We start from the raw sequence: 18,539 nt of genomic DNA on the forward strand, positions 1-18,539 counted from the left end.
GCTTCTTTTAAGACCCTAGGATGAATTCCGTCAGGACCTGGGGACTTGTCAGCTTTTAGTTGTAATATTTTTATCTATTGGTTAGATCCCATCTGGAGACTGTGTCCAGTTCTGGGCTCCACACCTCAGGAAGGATATACTGGCCTTGGAGGGGGTGCAGCACAGATTCACCAGAATGATACCGGGACTAAAAAGTTTACATTATGAGGACAAGTTGCATAGACTAGGCTTGTATTCCCTTAAATATAGAAGATTAAGAGCTGTTTAAGCTGATTAAAGGATTTGATAGGGTAAAGAGAGAAACTATTTCCTCTGGTGAGGGGAGTCCAGAACAAGGGGGCATAACCCTAAATTAGTCAGGAAGCACTTCTTCACACAAAGGGGAGTGGAAATCTGGAACTCTCTCCCCCAAAAAGCTGTTGAGGCTGGGGGTCAATTGAAAATTTCAAAACTGAGATTGGTAGTTTTTGTTAGGCAAGGGTATTAAGGGATATAGAACCAAGGCCGGTAAATTGAGTTAAGATGCAGATAAGCCATGATCTAATTGAATTGCGGAACAGGCTCGAGGGGCTGAATGGCCTCCTTGTGTTCCTATATTCTGTTGTAGACCAATTTCACCCACAATGACTTTTCACTTCCCATTTCGCCAATTCATCAGCTCCCTTCTGTTCAGACGAAGCCCATCCTTGCAGAATAGCTCCCATTTTCCACAGAACTGATACTAATGCCCTATAAAATGGAAACCATCTTCCTGACACCATTGTTAATAATCTTATCCTTCCCAATTCTAGCACGTGGCTGAGGGAGTAATCAAGTGATTACCATATTTAAAGTCCTGCTCCTAAATCTGCTTCCTCATCTCCTAAACTTTTTCAGAAGTTTCCTTTCCTATATCATTGGCTCCCACATGGACCATGATGACTGGTTGCTCTTCCTCCCCTTCCATAATCTTTTCCAATCTTTCCACTATGTCCCTTGTACAAACACTTGGGAGGCAACGAAGCATTCGAGACTCTTGGTATAGACTGTTGTCACTATAGATCGTGTCCACCCCTCTAACTACCCAGTCTCCTATTACTGCAGCATTCCTCACTGAATTCTACCTCTAATCTCCCATCTCCTTGAATCATCTCATGTTTCTGACACAAAAGCAAAATACTGCAGATGCTGGAAATCTGAAATAAAAACAGAAAATGCTGGAAATACCCAGCAGGTCAGGCAGTATCTGTGGAGAAAGAAACAGAGTTCACATTTCGGGCCAGTGACCGTTTATCAGAACGGGAAGAAGTTACAGGTGAGCAGCTTATAATCAAATGGGGGAGGGAGGTGGGGGCAGGAAAAGGGAAAGGTCTGTGATAGGGTGGAGGGCGGGAGTAATTAAATGTCAAAAGGGATGTTGGTACAAGGCAAAATTAGATGATAATGAGACAAGTAAAGAGACAAAAGATGGATCCAGAGCAGGTGTAAATAGTTGCAGCAGAATAGCTGGGGGGAGGGGAGAGCGGAGAAAATCTGGCAAAGAGGAGAAGGTTCCTGTGGCCCGGGGATATGGCGGAGAAGGATAGGTAGACCCCAGGGGCTTGGACCACCCTATTGGCCATGTATTGATAGGAAATCCCCAGTCCAAGCACCAGACTGCACCTCCTTCACTCCCGGTGTTCTGGTGCAGTCATCACCCATTACCAGCACCTGCTGTATGAGAGAAAATGGGAGTGGTGGTTAAGATCTAAGGTTGTTCGACTCAATGTTAAGGTTGTAAAGTGCTTAGTAGAAAGATGAGGTGTTGTTCCTCGAGCTTGCGTTGAACATCATTGAAACAGTGTTAGGAGGCCGAGGACAGAGAGGTCGGAGTTGGAGTTGGATGGAGAATTAAAATGGCAAGCGACCAGCAAGTCAGGGTCACGCTTGTGGACTGAACAGAGGTGTTCAGCAAAGCGATCACTCAATCTGCGTTTGGTTGCCCCAGTGTAGAGGGCATCATGTTTTTGGGTGCCTTTGTAATCCATTTGATGGTCCTTCTCATAGTCCTCGGGATAGATTTTTAACCTATGGCCCGAGGGTAGAACTGGTATTGCTGGTTCTTGAAACTTCCCGATTTTCATTTGCATTGACTTCAGTGGAGTTGAAAATCAGGCAGTTTCTGTAACAGGCAGCTGATCCAAGTTTAAAACCCCACGCCAAGTTGAAAATCTGCCCATGCACCCTCCCCATGGGAAGCTGGTGCTTCAGACTTGTTGGAGATGGTCCTTTGCTTTGGGTGTTCCCGTTCTAGCCTATCCTTCCTCGCTTTCCCTGACCTGTCGATAGTCACCTCTCCTTTCTTTACCTCTGCTAGCTCCCTACGGCTCAGCAGGGTCACTACTCTCTAAACTCTTGCTCCAGAAAACCCTCTCCCTCCCTGGCGGACTGTATCCAACTACACTTCAAGTTCTGCGATCTTGAGCTCGGGTAATCTCAGTTGGAGACACTTCCCACAGATATATTTAACAGTTCCTGCTCCATACTCCCACATCCTGCAGGATCTGCACATCACTGTCCTTTCCAGTCCTGACATCCTTACTATAAATGGTAGTTAAATTATAGTTAAGTTTTAAGTTTATATTCTTATCCACTTAAATTTCAATTAAACTCCCCTGCATCTCCTTCCTCCTCTGCTCCTAATTCCCATTCTAGTCAAGTATTGTTTTAACGCGGTTCCTGCCTCACACCCTTACCAGCTCACACTGGGGTGTGCCACCTGCTCAAACTCATGGGGCCCGATTTTACCAGGGGTGCGGGTTCTCGGCGGGTGGGCAAGCGGGCGTGTGGGTAACGCGCCCGGTAAAATTAGTGGGTTTCCCGCGCGATCGTAGCAGACAACCCACTAATTGGATCCACTTACCTGCTCCTCCGGGTCCCCCGCTGCTGGTCTGCGCGTCGGTCGGGCTGCGCATGCGCAGTAAGATCTGTCAGCTGGAGGCGCTCTATTTAAAGGGGCAGTCCTCCACTGACAGATGCTGCAACAAATAGGAAAAAATACAGCATGGAGCAGCCCAGGGGGACGGCTGCTCCCAGTTTAATGATGCCTCACCCCAGGTATCATTAGATGGGGTGAGGAGGAGGGGGAGGACAGAGATCTTCTACCCGGCTGGCGGGAGGAAGCGGCCTGCCTCTGCCACCAAGAAGGCCTGGCTCGAGGTGGCAGAGGAGGTCACCTGCGCCACCAACATATCGCCCACCTGCATACAGTGCAGGAGGCGGTCCAATGACCTCAGTAGGTCAGCCAAAGTGAGTACACGTAGTCTTTCCCCTACACTCCGTCTGCCACAATGCTGCCCCCACCCCACATCTCCTTCGGCACTGCCAACACTACTCTGTCACATCACCCCTCATACCCACTCAAACCTCATCCTCATCTTACCTGCACCTACTCACCTCGCCAGTACTCACCCCGCCACTAACACGCAACCCAATCCTCATACAATCTCATGGCTCTATCCCATACTCACCCTCTCGTGCATCTCTCTCACGGTCAGCCTCACTCAACCTGCCACTACCTGTGCTGCAGCCACAGGGCATGCATCACATATGTGCAGTAGGCAGCGTAAGGCAAACGTGTCGTGAGCATGAAGGGGATGCACAAGGGTGTTTGAGGGTTTGTCATGGTTCTTACTTCTATTGAATTTCAGAACAACTCACATCACACATTATATTGGCACCACTACTGCCATGTCTCCGCGAATCCTGTCCGGTTTGTGCAATAATGCCCGCTCCTGGGTATCCCTATGAGGACCCACCACTGATGCTACCCATTGTGTCACTGCAGAGTGGGTGTAGGTGTATTTGTAGGGCTCTTCTGCGCAGACGACTGAGAGACATCGGCGATGTCCCCGGTTGCACCCTGGAAGGATGTGGAGCAGAAGTTCGGGAGGGCAGTGGTGACTTTGACAGCGACAGGTAGGAAGATGGTGCACGGGCCAGCCAGGAGCAGCTCAGCATGAAGGAGGCTGCAGATGTCCAGGACTACATGTTGAGTGACTCTGAGCCTCCGTGTGCACTGCTGCTCAGAGAGGTCCAGGAAGCTGAGCCTCGGTCTGTGGACCCTGTGGCGAGGGTAGTGCCCTCTGCGACGCATCTCTCTCTGCGGTAGCCCTCCCTCCTGCTGTACAGGTGGATGTGTCACAGCACTCTGTTGTGGAGCTCCACGTATCAGAGGTGGACGGCGGGGCCGGCGAGGCTGGTGATGCTGTTCGCCCTCCGAGGAGGTCATGACTGCAGCTACGGCGGCCCCCATCCGCAAGATGTACATCTGAGGGGGTCCGCAAGGTAGGTACATGTCTCCGGACCCCGGGGTAAGTGTGCAGGTTGGTGACTTTGACCGTCAGGAGGTGGGTGGTGGAGGCCAAACTTTGTCCCAAGTGACAGAGTGGCCTCCTGCAATGGGTGAGGGTCTCCCCACCACCCACCACCTGCTGAATGGACCTTTGCAGCTGCCACAGGCTGACAGCTGCAACACATCCATTCGATCTGGGAGTGTTTCCCCCAGTGTGGGAAACAGTCCCATGTTGATCCAAAATTGCACACAGTCCCTGAATCAGGTCAGTTAATGACCTGAAATAGCTAAATAAATACTCTCAAGTGGCATCCGGCTGGCTTTAATTGCCTGCGGGATTCCCACCAGCGGGGGCTGCGCGCGCACGCCGGCGCGTCAGCGGGGAACCCGGAAGTGGGCGGGATTGAGGCGCGATCCGTTCGGGATCCTGGATTTTCTGATTTTCGAGGCCCCCCCGCCGAGAACGCACCCAAGACCGGGTGCTAAAATCGGGCCCATGCTCTCACAACCACCACTCCTACTAAGTTAGGCCATAAATCAGTTTTAGTTACTCAGTTAGTGCAACGGCACAGTAAATTAAATTCTATATTCTGACCACCTTCTGATTTGTGCTGTTACAGGTCGAACAGTGACGCAGATTCCGCAGTAATGTTTACCTCTAAAATACCTTGCTCAAAGTGTGAAAAAATTATCAATACCTCGGCATAAAGAGTGTGGTTTCACTCAAAGATTTGAAGAAAGCTGTCAAGAAATCGGGAGAAGGCGCGGGGGATTCAGGAGAAAGCACCTAGGAATCGGCAGAAGGCATGAAATTAATTTTGGTGAGGAGGTGAGACATTGGGCTCGATTTTCCGTGAAACCGCAGCCCCAGTGCGAGGACCCACCCACCTACGCTGCACAACCCCTCAGACCAACACCTGCCAGATGGGTGGTGCGTTGACATCCTCGGAGGACGAAGAGCATGACCAGCCCCAGCAGCCTCGCAGTCCACGCCGTCCGCCTCAGCGACGTGGAGCCCCCCAACACGGTGCTGTGGCACACCCACCTGCACAGCAGGAGGGAGGGCAACCGCAGAGAGAGATGCGTCGCAGGAGGCACTACCCTCCGCACAGGGTGTACAGACCGAGGCTCAGCTTCATGGACCTCTCCGAGGAGCAGTGCATACGGAGGCTCAGAGTCAATCGCCAGGTAGTCGCCGACATCTGCAGCCTCCTTAACGACGAGCTGCTCCCTGATGGACCAAGCAGCATCTTCTTACCTGTTGCCGTCAAAGTCACCACTGCCCTCAACTTCTTCGCATCCGGATCCTTCCAGGGTGCCACCGGGGACATCACCGGGGTCTCTCAGTCCTCTGCACACAAGTGCATAAGGCAGGTCACCGATGGGTTGTTCCGCAGGGCCTCGCACTACATCAACTTCGCCATGGATGACCGCAGCCAGACGGAGAGGGCGGTTGGATTCCATGCCATGGCCGGCTTCCCACGGGTACAGGGTGTAATCGACTGCACCCACATCGCAATACGGGCACCTCCGCATGAGCCAGGGCTGTTCATCAACAGGAAGGGGTATCACTCCATGAACGCGCAGCTCATCTGTGACCACCGCCAGAGATTCCTACACGTGTGCGCCAGATACCCCGGCAGCTGCCACGATGCCTTCGTCCTCAGGGAGTCCACCGTCCCGCCCATCCTGCAGGCACCCAACGCCGGCAACGGCTGGCTCCTCGGCGACAAGGGGTATCCCCTCCACACGTGGCTCATGACACCTCTGAGGAACCCCATCACCGAGCCCGAGCGTCGGTACAATGACAGCCACATTGCTACCAGGTCTACAATTGAGCAGACTATAGGGCTGCTCAAGATGCGCTTCAGGTGCCTTGATCGTTCTGGGGGAGCGCTGCAATACACACCATTCAGAGTGGGACGAATCATAGTTGTCTGCTGTGCCCTGCACAACATGGCCCAACAGAGAGGGGTGCCGCTGGAGGAGGCCCCATCCACACCCGCCACCCACATTGAGGACGGCGATGAGGAGGAGGAGGAGGAGGTGGAGGAGGAGGAGCAGGAGGAGGAGGAGGAGGAGGTGGAGCAGGAGGTGGAGGAGGAGGAGGAGGAGCAGGAGGAGGAGGAGGAGGACGCGCCAGAGGATAGTGGACGACCCATGCGCCGAACCACGACTCACCGGGATGGTCGCCGGGCCAGGGACGCACTCATACGTCAACGGTTCTCCTAGAGTCAGACACTGCGAGGCGCTCGCATCTCCTCACCTGCACATGCGAGCGGCCATACCAGCCCCCTCCACTGAAGACTGTTGCCAGTACTCCTGCACCCACAGCAGTGTGCCCAATGGGCGGCAGCAGGTGTTCACCGTCATGGTGGCCTGCACGGAACGCACCGATTGCACAGGCCGCGGAAGAATGGACGAGAGGTGGCAGGAGTGGTGAGAATATAGTGTTTAATATGTACAATGTGAGATAATATAAACAAAAAGTGTACAAATTAATAGACACCCTGGTGCATTCCCTTTGTGATTATAACGCCTTTGGATTTCGTTTTCGGGACCCCCTACGTGGTGCTACCCCTGTGGCTCCAGCAGAGGTAGTGGCAGGTTGCTCCTGTTCTCGCCCTGACCGGGTAGATGCTTTGGGCCGACGGCCCCTGGGTTTCGGTGCCCGTGAGGGCACCTCCACAGACTGCTCCTCCTGCACCGGGGCAGGGGCAGACTCGGCCACCTGGAGAGGAGGCACCATTGCGGGTACTGGTTGAGAGGTGGGCAACGGGTGGGACGTGGGGGCGCCTTGAGAAGCGTCCCCGCTTCCATGTCCCCGGTCACCATCATCCCTCTCGTGGCCTCGGCCCACATCACCCCTTCCACCCTGCTGGACGGCAGTTTGGATGGCATGTGTGAGGCCTTGCAAGGCCACCCCTAGTGTATCCGTCAGCCTGTTGATGGCGGCGGAATGTTGCTCACCCTGAATCCGTACAGCCGTTGTCAGGGCCTGCACGGACTCGATGTTCAGCTGTGCATGACGCTCGAGGGAGGCCAGCCTGTCCTCCACCGCAGACAGTCCCGCACCTACCCGCGACACTGTGTCGCCGGTACCCTCCTGTGCCTGCGCCACCAATGCCCGCATGCAGGAGGTGGACTCCTCCATCGCCTGCGCTATTGTGGACAATGCGCGCGGCACCTCTCCCAGTACCTCGGCAATTAGCTGGTGCCCCTCGACGACTCTCCTTTTCACTGGTGGCCCCCTGGGTTCAGCATCTGGGTCCGGCTGAGCAGAGCCTGGAGATGAGTGCTCCCTCCGTCGCGGACCCTCCGCGGCTGCCCCTGCCACCAGGGTCTGCTCATGCTCACTCGTGCGCGGTGACTCACCAAGTGCTACCCCAACTAGTTGGCGAGGGGGACCCACCGAGGTGCGTGTCTCTGCGCTGGTGGATGGTTGGCTCTGATGTGACGATGCACCCTCAGAGACCGCCATGTCCTCTGAGGAATCGCCCTCCTCAATCGCATCGCTCGCAGACGGCCCTGCAAGAGAACAGAGGGCACTATGAGGCATGTGGACCAACGTTACGGTGCGCCTGATGGCAGGTGATGAGACGGTCACTCGCGATCATGGGTGTTGAGTGTCAGCTTTCCCTTACCGGCCGTTTCTGCAGCGACACACTCGCCATCTGCGACCGACAGGCAATGTCGCGTGCGGGCGAGGTCGAGCGCCTCCACCTCTGCGTCGGTGAGGTCTACCACGTGCGGCGGGCCACCTCCGGTGCGTGCCCTTTCCCGATTGTTCTTGCTCCTCTTCTCCTGTCAAGGCAAAACACAGATGTGTGAGTGGGTGCGTATTGCATCGTGAGACGCATCGAGCATCGGTGTGGGTGGGTTGAGCGTGGGGCAGATGGATGGGAGGATGCGTGGGCCACGTGCCCATCCCATTGCATGGGGATTGGGGTGTGTGGTAGTGTTCGAGTAGGGACAGGGACGGTGGGTACTTGCGGGCACGGCGAGGATGGTGAGTGAGTGGCTGTGAGGATTGCTGATGGAGCGCAGTGGTGGCTCTGCAGGAGGGGTTGTGATCTGTTTGGCGTGATGGTGGGGACGGGTTGTGGGAGGGTGCGTTGGTGTACTCACCTTGCCAGACCTAGTCAGGTCATTGAAACGCTTGCGGCACTGCTCCCATGTCCTGGGGGTGTTGGCCCTGCTGCTCACCTCCGCCGCCACCTCTGCCCATGCCTTCCTGGTGGCGGCGGCAGGGCACTTGCGTCCATCCGCAGGGAAGAGCGTGTCCCTCCTCCTCCTCACGCCCTCCAGCATCAGCTGCAGCGCAAGGTCTGAAAAACGGGGCGCAGCCTTTCCCCTCGGGTGAGCCATCATCACCAGCCTAATGATTGCAGCAGGAGGGGCTTTGGGAGACTGCCCCTTTAACTGGAGCTCCTTCATCGCGTCGACGGTACTGCGCATGCACAGCCGGCCGGCACGCAGCTGGGGAGCGGAGAACCCGGAAGCAGGGCTTAATCAGTTCAATTATCCCGCGATCGCGCGGGGGACGCACGCAATTAGCCGTCCGCGTTTTCCACGCTCCCGGAGGACCACCCGCAGGCCTGCTAAAATCGAGCCCATTGCATCTCCAACATGTGCTGTTTAGGAGAATCCACCACCTTTTATTAAGTTCTGATTAGTGAGGATCTGCTGTACATGTTTAACTCTAAAGGAGAGCACTGTTTCCTGGTGAGAGGGGCAGTCCTCCATCAGTGTTACTCTATAACCCACCACTTGGAGCCCATCAAAGCAGCCTGCAGCAACTCAACCTCTGGTCTTTGTCCCTCCAGCAGGCACTTGTCATCCTTGCCGGACATATTGCAAAAGCATTCAACTTTTGCTACTGTCGCTTTGTAAGGTCCAACTTTCAGCACCATACAAGACTGTCGAGTGAACGAACCATAATTGGGAGGAATACCATTGCAAACTGCTGAGAGCAACATTGCAAAATCTCCCAACTGTGTATCAGACAGGCTGCACTAAACTAATGACAACATTACACTGCAGTCTGCATCATCGAACTTCGGGAAACAAAACCAGCCTCAGGTACAGACCTGCCACTGATAAGGGCCAGGATACTGATACGGAGCAGATATTAGGAACAGAGGAACTGGAGTAGGCCATTCAGCCCCTCGAACCCATTCCTCCATTCAATTTGATCATGGCTGATCTGTATCTTAACTCCATTTACCTGCCTTGGTTCCATATTCCTTAATACCCTTGCCTAACAAAAATCTATCAATCCCAGTTGTGAAATTTTCAATTGACCTAACGTTAATAGTGTTTTTAGGGAGAGAGTTCCAGATTTCCACTCCCCTTTGTGTGAAGAAGTGCTTTCTCACATCACCCCTGAATGGCCTCGCTCTAATTTTAAGGTCGTGCCCCCTTGTTCTGGACTCCCCCACCAGAGGAAATAGTTTCACTCTATTTACCCTATCAAATCCTTTAATCATCTTAAATACCTCAATTAGATCACCCCTTAATCTTCTAAACTCAAGGGAATACAAGCCTAGTCTATGCAACCTGTCCTCATCGTTTAACCCTATTAGCCTAGAAACAGTTATTGAGAAGGAATTGCTACTGATAGCAGCTGCTGAGAAGCATCATAGAATGATACAGCACAGGATGAGGCCATTCAGCCCATCATTCCTGTGCGGGCTCTTTGAAAGAGCTCTCCAATTAGTCCCATTCTCCTGCTCTTTCCCCACAGCCCTGGAAATTTTTCCACTTCAAGTATTTATCCAATTCTCTTTTGAAAGTTATTATTGAATCTGCTTCTTTCAGGCAGTGCATTCCAGATCATTACAACTCACTGGGTCATTTTTTTTCCCCTCATCTCACCTCTGGTTCTTTTGCCGATCACCTTAAATCTGTGTCCTCTGGTTACCGACCCTCCTGCTACTGGAAACAGTTTCTCCTTATTTACTCTATCTAAACCCTTCATGATTTTGAACATCTCTATCAAATCTCCCCTTAACCTTCTCTGCTCTAAGGAGAACAACCCCAGATTCTCCAGTCTCTCCACGTAACTGAAGTCCCTCATCCCTGGTACCATTCTAGTAAATCTCTTCTGCACCCTCTCTAGGGCCTTGACGTCTTTCCTAAAATGTGGTGCCCAGAATTGAACACAATACTCCAGCTGAGGCCTAACCAGTGTTTTATAAAGGTTTAGCATAACTTCCTTGCTTTTGTACTCTGTGCCTCTATTTATAAAGCCAAGGATCCCATATGCTTTTTTAACAGCCTTCTCAACTTGTCCTGCCACCTTCAAATACTTGTGTGCATATATCCTCAGTTCTCTCTGTTCCTGCACTCCCTTTAAAATTGTACCTTTCAGTTTATATTGCCTCTCCTCATTCTTTCTACCAAAAGGCATCACTTCACACTTCCAAATCCATGCCCATCTTTCCCACAACTCCACATTTGAATGCCTCCAATCAGGTTTCCACCCCTATCACAGTCCTGAAACGATCCTTATCAAAGTCACAAATGACATCTCTGTGATTGTGATCATGGCGAACTACCCCTCCTCATTCGTCTCGACCTGTCTGCGGCCTTTGACACGGTTGACCACACCATCCTCCTCCAATGCCTCTCCTCCGTCATCCAGCTGGGTAGGACTGTGCACACCTGGTTCCATTCCTATCTATCCAGTCATAGCCACAGATCCTGCAATGGCTTCTCTTCCAGCTCCTGCACTGTTACCTCTGGAGTCCCTCAAGGATCTATCCTTGGCCTCCTCATCTATGTGCTGCCCCTCGGTGACATCATCCAAAAACACAAAGTTAGGTTGCATGTGTACGCTGACCACACCCAGCTCTACCTCACCACCACCTCCCTTGGCCCCTCCACTGTCTCCGATTTGTCACGCTGCTTGTCCAACTGGACGAGCAAAAATTTCCTCCAACTAAATATTGGGGAGACTGAGGCCATTGTCTTCGGTCCCCACCACAAACCCCGTTTCCTAGCCACCGACTCCAAACCTCTCTCTGGCCACTGTCGAGGCTGAACCAGACTGTTCGCAACCTATTTGACACTGAGATGAGCTTCTGACCACATATCCGCTCCATCACCAAGACCGCCTACTTCCACCTCTGTAACATCGCCCATCTCCGCCCCTGCCTCAGCTCATCTGCTGCTGAAACCCTCATCCATGCCTTTGTTACCTCCAGACTGGACTATTCCAATGCTCTCCTGGCCGGCCTCCCATCATCCACCCTCCATAAACTTGAGGTCATCCAAAACTCTGCTGCTGTATCCTGGCCTCTCCTCCAATGACCTCCCCTTCCCCACCCTCCCCCTTCCCTGTCCTCCCGTCCAGAATTCTAAGAATATTCAACCTTTTATCCTTTGCCAACCTTGGCCACCATCCACACAGTCTCCACTGCATCAGTCAACCTTGGTCACCATCCACACAGTCTCCACTGCATCAGTCAACCTTGGTCACCATCTACACAATCTCCACTGCATCAGTCAACCTTGGTCACCATCTACACAATCTCCACTGCATCAGTCAACCTTGGTCACCATCCACACAATCTCCACTGCATCAGTCAACCTTGGTCACCATCCACACAATCTCCACTGCATCAGTCAACCTTGGTCACCATCCACACAATCTCCACTGCATCAGTCAACCTTGGTCACCATCTACACAATCTCCACTGCATCAGTCAACCTTGGTCACCATCCACACAGTCTCCACTGCATCAGTCAACCTTGGCCACCATCCACACAATCTCCACTGCATCAGTCAACCTTGGTCACCATCCACACAATCTCCACTGCATCAGTCAACCTTGGCCACCATCCACACAATCTCCACTGCATCAGTCAACCTTGGCCACCATCCACACAATCTCCACTGCATCAGTCAACCTTGGTCACCATCCACACAATCTCCACTGCATCAGTCAACCTTGGTCACCATCCACACAGTCTCCACTGCATCAGTCAACCTTGGCCACCATCCACACAGTCTCCACTGCATCAGTCAACCTTGGCCACCATCCACACAGTCTCCACTGCATCAGTCAACCTTGGCCACCATCCACACAATCTCCACTGCATCAGTCAACCTTGGTCACCATCCACACAGTCTCCACTGCATCAGTCAACCTTGGCCACCATCCACACAGTCTCCACTGCATCAGTCAACCTTGGCCACCATCCACACAATCTCCACTGCATCAGTCAACCTTGGCCACCATCCACACAGTCTCCACTGCATCAGTCAACCTTGGCCACCATCCACACAATCTCCACTGCATCAGTCAACCTTGGCCACCATCCACACAGTCTCCACTGCATCAGTCAACCTTGGCCACCATCCACACAATCTCCACTGCATCAGTCAACCTTGGCCACCATCTACACAATCTCCACTGCATCAGTCAACCTTGGTCACCATCTACACAATCTCCACTGCATCAGTCAACCTTGGCCACCATCCACACAGTCTCCACTGCATCAGTCAACCTTGGCCACCATCCACACAGTCTCCACTGCATCAGTCAACCTTGGCCACCATCCACACAATCTCCACTGCATCAGTCAACCTTGGTCACCATCCACACAGTCTCCACTGCATCAGTCAACCTTGGCCACCATCCACACAGTCTCCACTGCATCAGTCAACCTTGGCCACCATCCACACAATCTCCACTGCATCAGTCAACCTTGGTCACCATCTACACAATCTCCACTGCATCAGTCAACCTTGGCCACCATCCACACAGTCTCCACTGCATCAGTCAACCTTGGTCACCATCCACACAGTCTCCACTGCATCAGTCAACCTTGGCCACCATCTACACAATCTCCACTGCATCAGTCAACCTTGGTCACCATCTACACAATCTCCACTGCATCAGTCAACCTTGGTCACCATCCACACAGTCTCCACTGCATCAGTCAACCTTGGTCACCATCCACACAGTCTCCACTGCATCAGTCAACCTTGGTCACCATCCACACAATCTCCACTGCATCAGTCAACCTTGGTCACCATCCACACAGTCTCCACTGCATCAGTCAACCTTGGTCACCATCCACACAATCTCCACTGCATCAGTCAACCTTGGTCACCATCCACACAGTCTCCACTGCATCAGTCAACCTTGGTCACCATCCACACAGTCTCCACTGCATCAGTCAACCTTGGTCACCATCCACACAGTCTCCACTGCATCAGTCAACCTTGGCCACCATCCACACAGTCTCCACTGCATCAGTCAACCTGCTCATTATTTGTTCTGAGATTGAACTGTGCTCTTGCACCCAACTGCCCACACTCTCAGCTGCTTTGTTCTGCCTGTCCCTTCTATAGGCTGTGTACCCTGGTCTGTTAGTCCTACAGTCAATATCGTGATTTAATCAACTCATTATTTCTACGACATAGGTTTAGGATGAATGCTAAAACTTGCAGATGAATATAGTCTAATTCAGAACTGAACAGATATCAACCCATATCTTTGACCTTCAGATAAAGAGCAGAACAATGACCTGCCCGACACTAAGGGAAGCTAACCTGGACAGTGTGGTGGGTGGGTGGGTCCGTGGGTGGGTCGGTCGATGGGTCGGTCCGTCCGTGTCTACCCCCATCCTGCCTGGAGTTTGACCTTGTTTCGTCGTCGCTGGCTCTGAACCTTCCTCAACATAGAAACATCAAACGTGTCAGCTGTGGTTCAGTGGGAGCACTCTCTTGCCTCTGAGTCAGAAGGTCATGGATTCAAGTCCCATTGCAGAGACTTGAGCCCACAATCCAGGCTGGCACTCCCAGGGCCAGTACTGAGGGAGTGCCGCACTGTCGGAGATGCCATCTTTCGGATGAGACTTTAAACCGAGCCCCCGTCTGCCCCCTCAGGTGGACATAAAAGATCCAATGGCACTATTCAAAGAAGAACAGTTTTCCCTGGTGTTCTGGCCAATATTTATCTCTCAACCAACAACAGTAAACAGATTATCTGGTCATCATCCCATTGCTGTTTGTGGGATCTTGCTGTGCGCAAATGAGCTGCCGTATTTCCCCACATTACAACAGTGACTACACTTCAAAAATAATTTATTGGCTGTAAAGCGCTTTGGGACATCCTGAAGTGGTGAAATGAGTTATAGAAAGGCACGTTCCTCATTATTTTTCACTGCACTCTGCTCTATCTGGAACTTTGTGACCTGCTGCAGTTCTGACCCATCAGCTGCTCCTCTGGAGCCAGTAGTATCATTTCACCTTTTTTATTTCCTCTGCTCCATTCTCAAAACATTATTTTGCTCAAGAAATATAATTAATGCACCATTTAATAACTGTGATATATCATGTCCATGGAAATACAGTCAATCTCCCACACATAGCTTTTTTGAATTAATACCTCATTCCTTTTAATTCCAGACATCATAAGGCTATCCAGGTAAGCTGAAAAATCACTGTGCTCAAGGAAATATTACACACACTAACCATTAAAATAATATCACTTAAAAAAGATCAACAGAAATAAGACCTTTTCCAACACAGTACTTTTATTTTTTACCCGTTTTTTGCACTCATTAGGTGAGGGCTTATATTACTGGGAGTGCAACTTTTCCATTTCAGGGGCCAACTGTCCCAACAACACTCCCAGGGCAGGGAAAGCACGGGTGAGATACAGAGTAAAGCTCCCTCTACACCGTCCCATCAAACACTCCCAGGGCAGGTACAGCACGAGTTAGATACAGAGTAAAACTCCCTCGACACTGTCCCATCAAACACTCCCAGGGCAGGTACAGCACGAGTTAGATACAGAGTAAAACTCCCTCTACACTGTCCATTCAAACACTCCCAGGGCAGGTACAGCACGGGTTAGCTACAGAGTAAAGCTCCCTCTAGACTGTCCCATCAAACACTCCCAGGGCAGGTACAGCAAGGGTTAGCTAAAGAGTAAAGCTCCCTCTACACCGTCCCATCAAAAACTCCCAGGGCCGGTACAGCACAGGTTAGATAGAGAGTAAAGCTCCCTCTACACCGTCCCATCAAACACTCCCAGTGCAGGTACAGCACGGGTTAGATACAGAGTAAAGCTCCCTCCACACTGTCCCATCAAACACTCCCAGGACAGGTACAGCACGGGATAGATACAGAATAAAGACCCCTCCACACTGTCCCATCAAACACCCCCAGGGCAGGTACAGCACGGGTTAGATACAGAGTAAAGCTCCCTCTACACTGTCCCATCAAACACTCCCAGGACAGGTAGAGTCGAGTTAGGTACAGAGTAAAGCTCCCTCTACACTGTCCCATCAAACACTCCCAGGGCAGGGACAGCACGGGTTAGATACAGAGTAAAGCTCCCTCTACACTGTACCATCAAACACTCCCAGGGCAGGTACAGCACGGGTTAGATACAGAGTAAAGCTCCCTCTACACTGTCCCATCAAACACTCCCAGGGCAGGTACAGCACGGGTTAGCAACAGAGTAAAGCTCCCTCTACACCGTCCCATCAAATACTCCCAGGGCAGGTACAGCACGAGTTAGATACAGAGTAAAGCTCCCTCTACACTGTACCATCAAACACCCCCAGGGCAGGTACAGCACAGGTTAGATACAGAGGAAAGCTCCCTTTACACTGTCCCATCAAACACTCCCAGGGCAGGTACAGCACAGGTTAGATACAGAGTAAAGCTCCCTCTACACTGTACCATCAAACACCCCCAGGGCAGGTACAGCACAGGTTAGATACAGAGGAAAGCTCCCTTTACACTGTCCCATCAAACACTCCCAGGGCAGGTACAGCACGGGATAGATACAGAATAAAGACCCCTCTACACTGTCCCATCAAACACCCCCAGGGCAGGTACAGCACGGGTTAGATACAGAGTAAAGCTCCCTCTACACTGTCCCATCAAACACTCCCAGGACAGGTAGAGTCGAGTTAGGTACAGAGTAAAGCTCCCTCGACACTGTCCCATCAAACACTCCCAGGGCAGGGACAGCACGGGTTAGATACAGAGTAAAGCTCCCTCTACACTGTACCATCAAACACTCCCAGGGCAGGTACAGCACGGGTTAGATACAGAGTAAAGCTCCCTCGACACTGTCCCATCAAACACTCCCAGGGCAGGGACAGCACGGGTTAGATACAGAGTAAAGCTCCCTCTACACTGTACCATCAAACACTCCCAGGGCAGGTACAGCACGGGTTAGATACAGAGTAAAGCTCCCTCTACACTGTCCCATCAAACACTCCCAGGGCAGGTACAGCACGGATTAGCAACAGAGTAAAGCTCCCTCTACACCGTCCCATCAAATACTCCCAGGGCAGGTACAGCACGAGTTAGATACAGAGTAAAGCTCCCTCTACACTGTACCATCAAACACCCCCAGGGCAGGTACAGCACAGGTTAGATACAGAGGAAAGCTCCCTTTACACTGTCCCATCAAACACTCCCAGGGCAGGTACAGCACAGGTTAGATACAGAGTAAAGCTCCCTCTACACTGTACCATCAAACACCCCCAGGGCAGGTACAGCACAGGTCAGATACAGAGGAAAGCTCCCTTTACACTGTCCCATCAAACACTCCCAGGGCAGGTACAGCACGGGTTAGATACAGAGTAAAGCTCCCTCCACACTGTCCCATCAAACACTCTCAGGGCAGGTACAGCACAGGTTAGATACAGAGTAAAGCTCCCTCCACACTGTCCCGTCAAACACTCCCAGTGCAGGTACAGCACAGGTCAGATACAGAGTAAAGCTCCCTCTACATTGTCCCATCAAACACTCCCAGGGCAGGTACAGCACGGGATAGATACAGAATAAAAACCTCTCTACATTGTCCCATCAAACACTCCCAGGGCAGGTACAGCACGGGATAGATACAGAATAAAGCTCCCTCTGCACCGTCCCATCAAACACTCCCAGGGCAGGTACAGCACGGGTTAGATACAGAATAAAGCTCCCTCTACACCGTCCCATCAAACACTCCCAGGGCAGGTACAGCACGGGTTAGATACAGGATAAAGCTCCCTTTACACTGTCCCATCAAACGCTCCCAGGGCAGGTACAGCACAGGTTAGATACAGAGTAAAGCTCCCTTTACACTGTCCCATCAAACACTCCCAGGGCAGGTACAGCACGAGTTAGATACAGAGTAAAACTCCCTCGACACTGTCCCATCAAACACTCCCAGGGCAGGTACAGCACGAGTTAGATACAGAGTAAAACTCCCTCTACACTGTCCCATCAAACACTCCCAGGGCAGGTGCAGCACGGGTTAGCTACAGAGTAAAGCTCCCTCTGGACTGTCCCATCAAACACTCCCAGGGCAGGTACAGCACGGGTTAGATACAGGATAAAGCTCCCTTTACACTGTCCCATCAAACGCTCCCAGGGCAGGTACAGCACAGGTTAGATACAGAGTAAAGCTCCCTTTACACTGTCCCATCAAACACTCCCAGGGCAGGTACAGCACGAGTTAGATACAGAGTAAAACTCCCTCGACACTGTCCCATCAAACACTCCCAGGGCAGGTACAGCACAGGTTAGATACAGAGTAAAACTCCCTCTACACTGTCCCATCAAACACTCCCAGGGCCGGTACAGCACAGGTTAGATAGAGAGTAAAGCTCCCTCTACACCGTCCCATCAAACACTCCCAGTGCAGGTACAGCACGGGTTAGATACAGAGTAAAGCTCCCTCGACACTGTCCCATCAAACACTCCCAGGGCAGGTACAGCACGGGTTAGATACAGAGTAAAGCTCCCTCGACACTGTCCCATCAAACACTCCCAGGGCAGGTACAGCACAGGTTAGATACAGAGTAAAGCTCCCTCCACACTGTACCATCAAACACCCCCAGGGCAGGTACAGCACAGGTGAGATACAGAGGAAAGCTCCCTTTACACTGTCCCATCAAACACTCCCAGGGCAGGTACAGCACAGGTTAGATACAGAGTAAAGCTCCCTCCACACTGTCCCATCAAACACTCTCAGGGCAGGTACAGCACAGGTTAGATACAGAGTAAAGCTCCCTCTACACTGTCCCATCAAACACTCCCAGGGCAGGTACAGCACGAGTTAGATACAGAGTAAAGCTCCCTCTACACCGTCCCATCAAACACTCCCAGTGCAGGTACAGCACGGGATAGATACAGAATAAAAACCCCTCTACACTGTCCCATCAAACACCCCCAGGGCAGGTACAGCACGGGTTAGATACA

The sequence above is a fragment of the Heptranchias perlo genome, chromosome 18 (assembly GCF_035084215.1).
Source record: "Heptranchias perlo isolate sHepPer1 chromosome 18, sHepPer1.hap1, whole genome shotgun sequence".
Classification (NCBI taxonomy): domain Eukaryota; kingdom Metazoa; phylum Chordata; class Chondrichthyes; order Hexanchiformes; family Hexanchidae; genus Heptranchias; species Heptranchias perlo.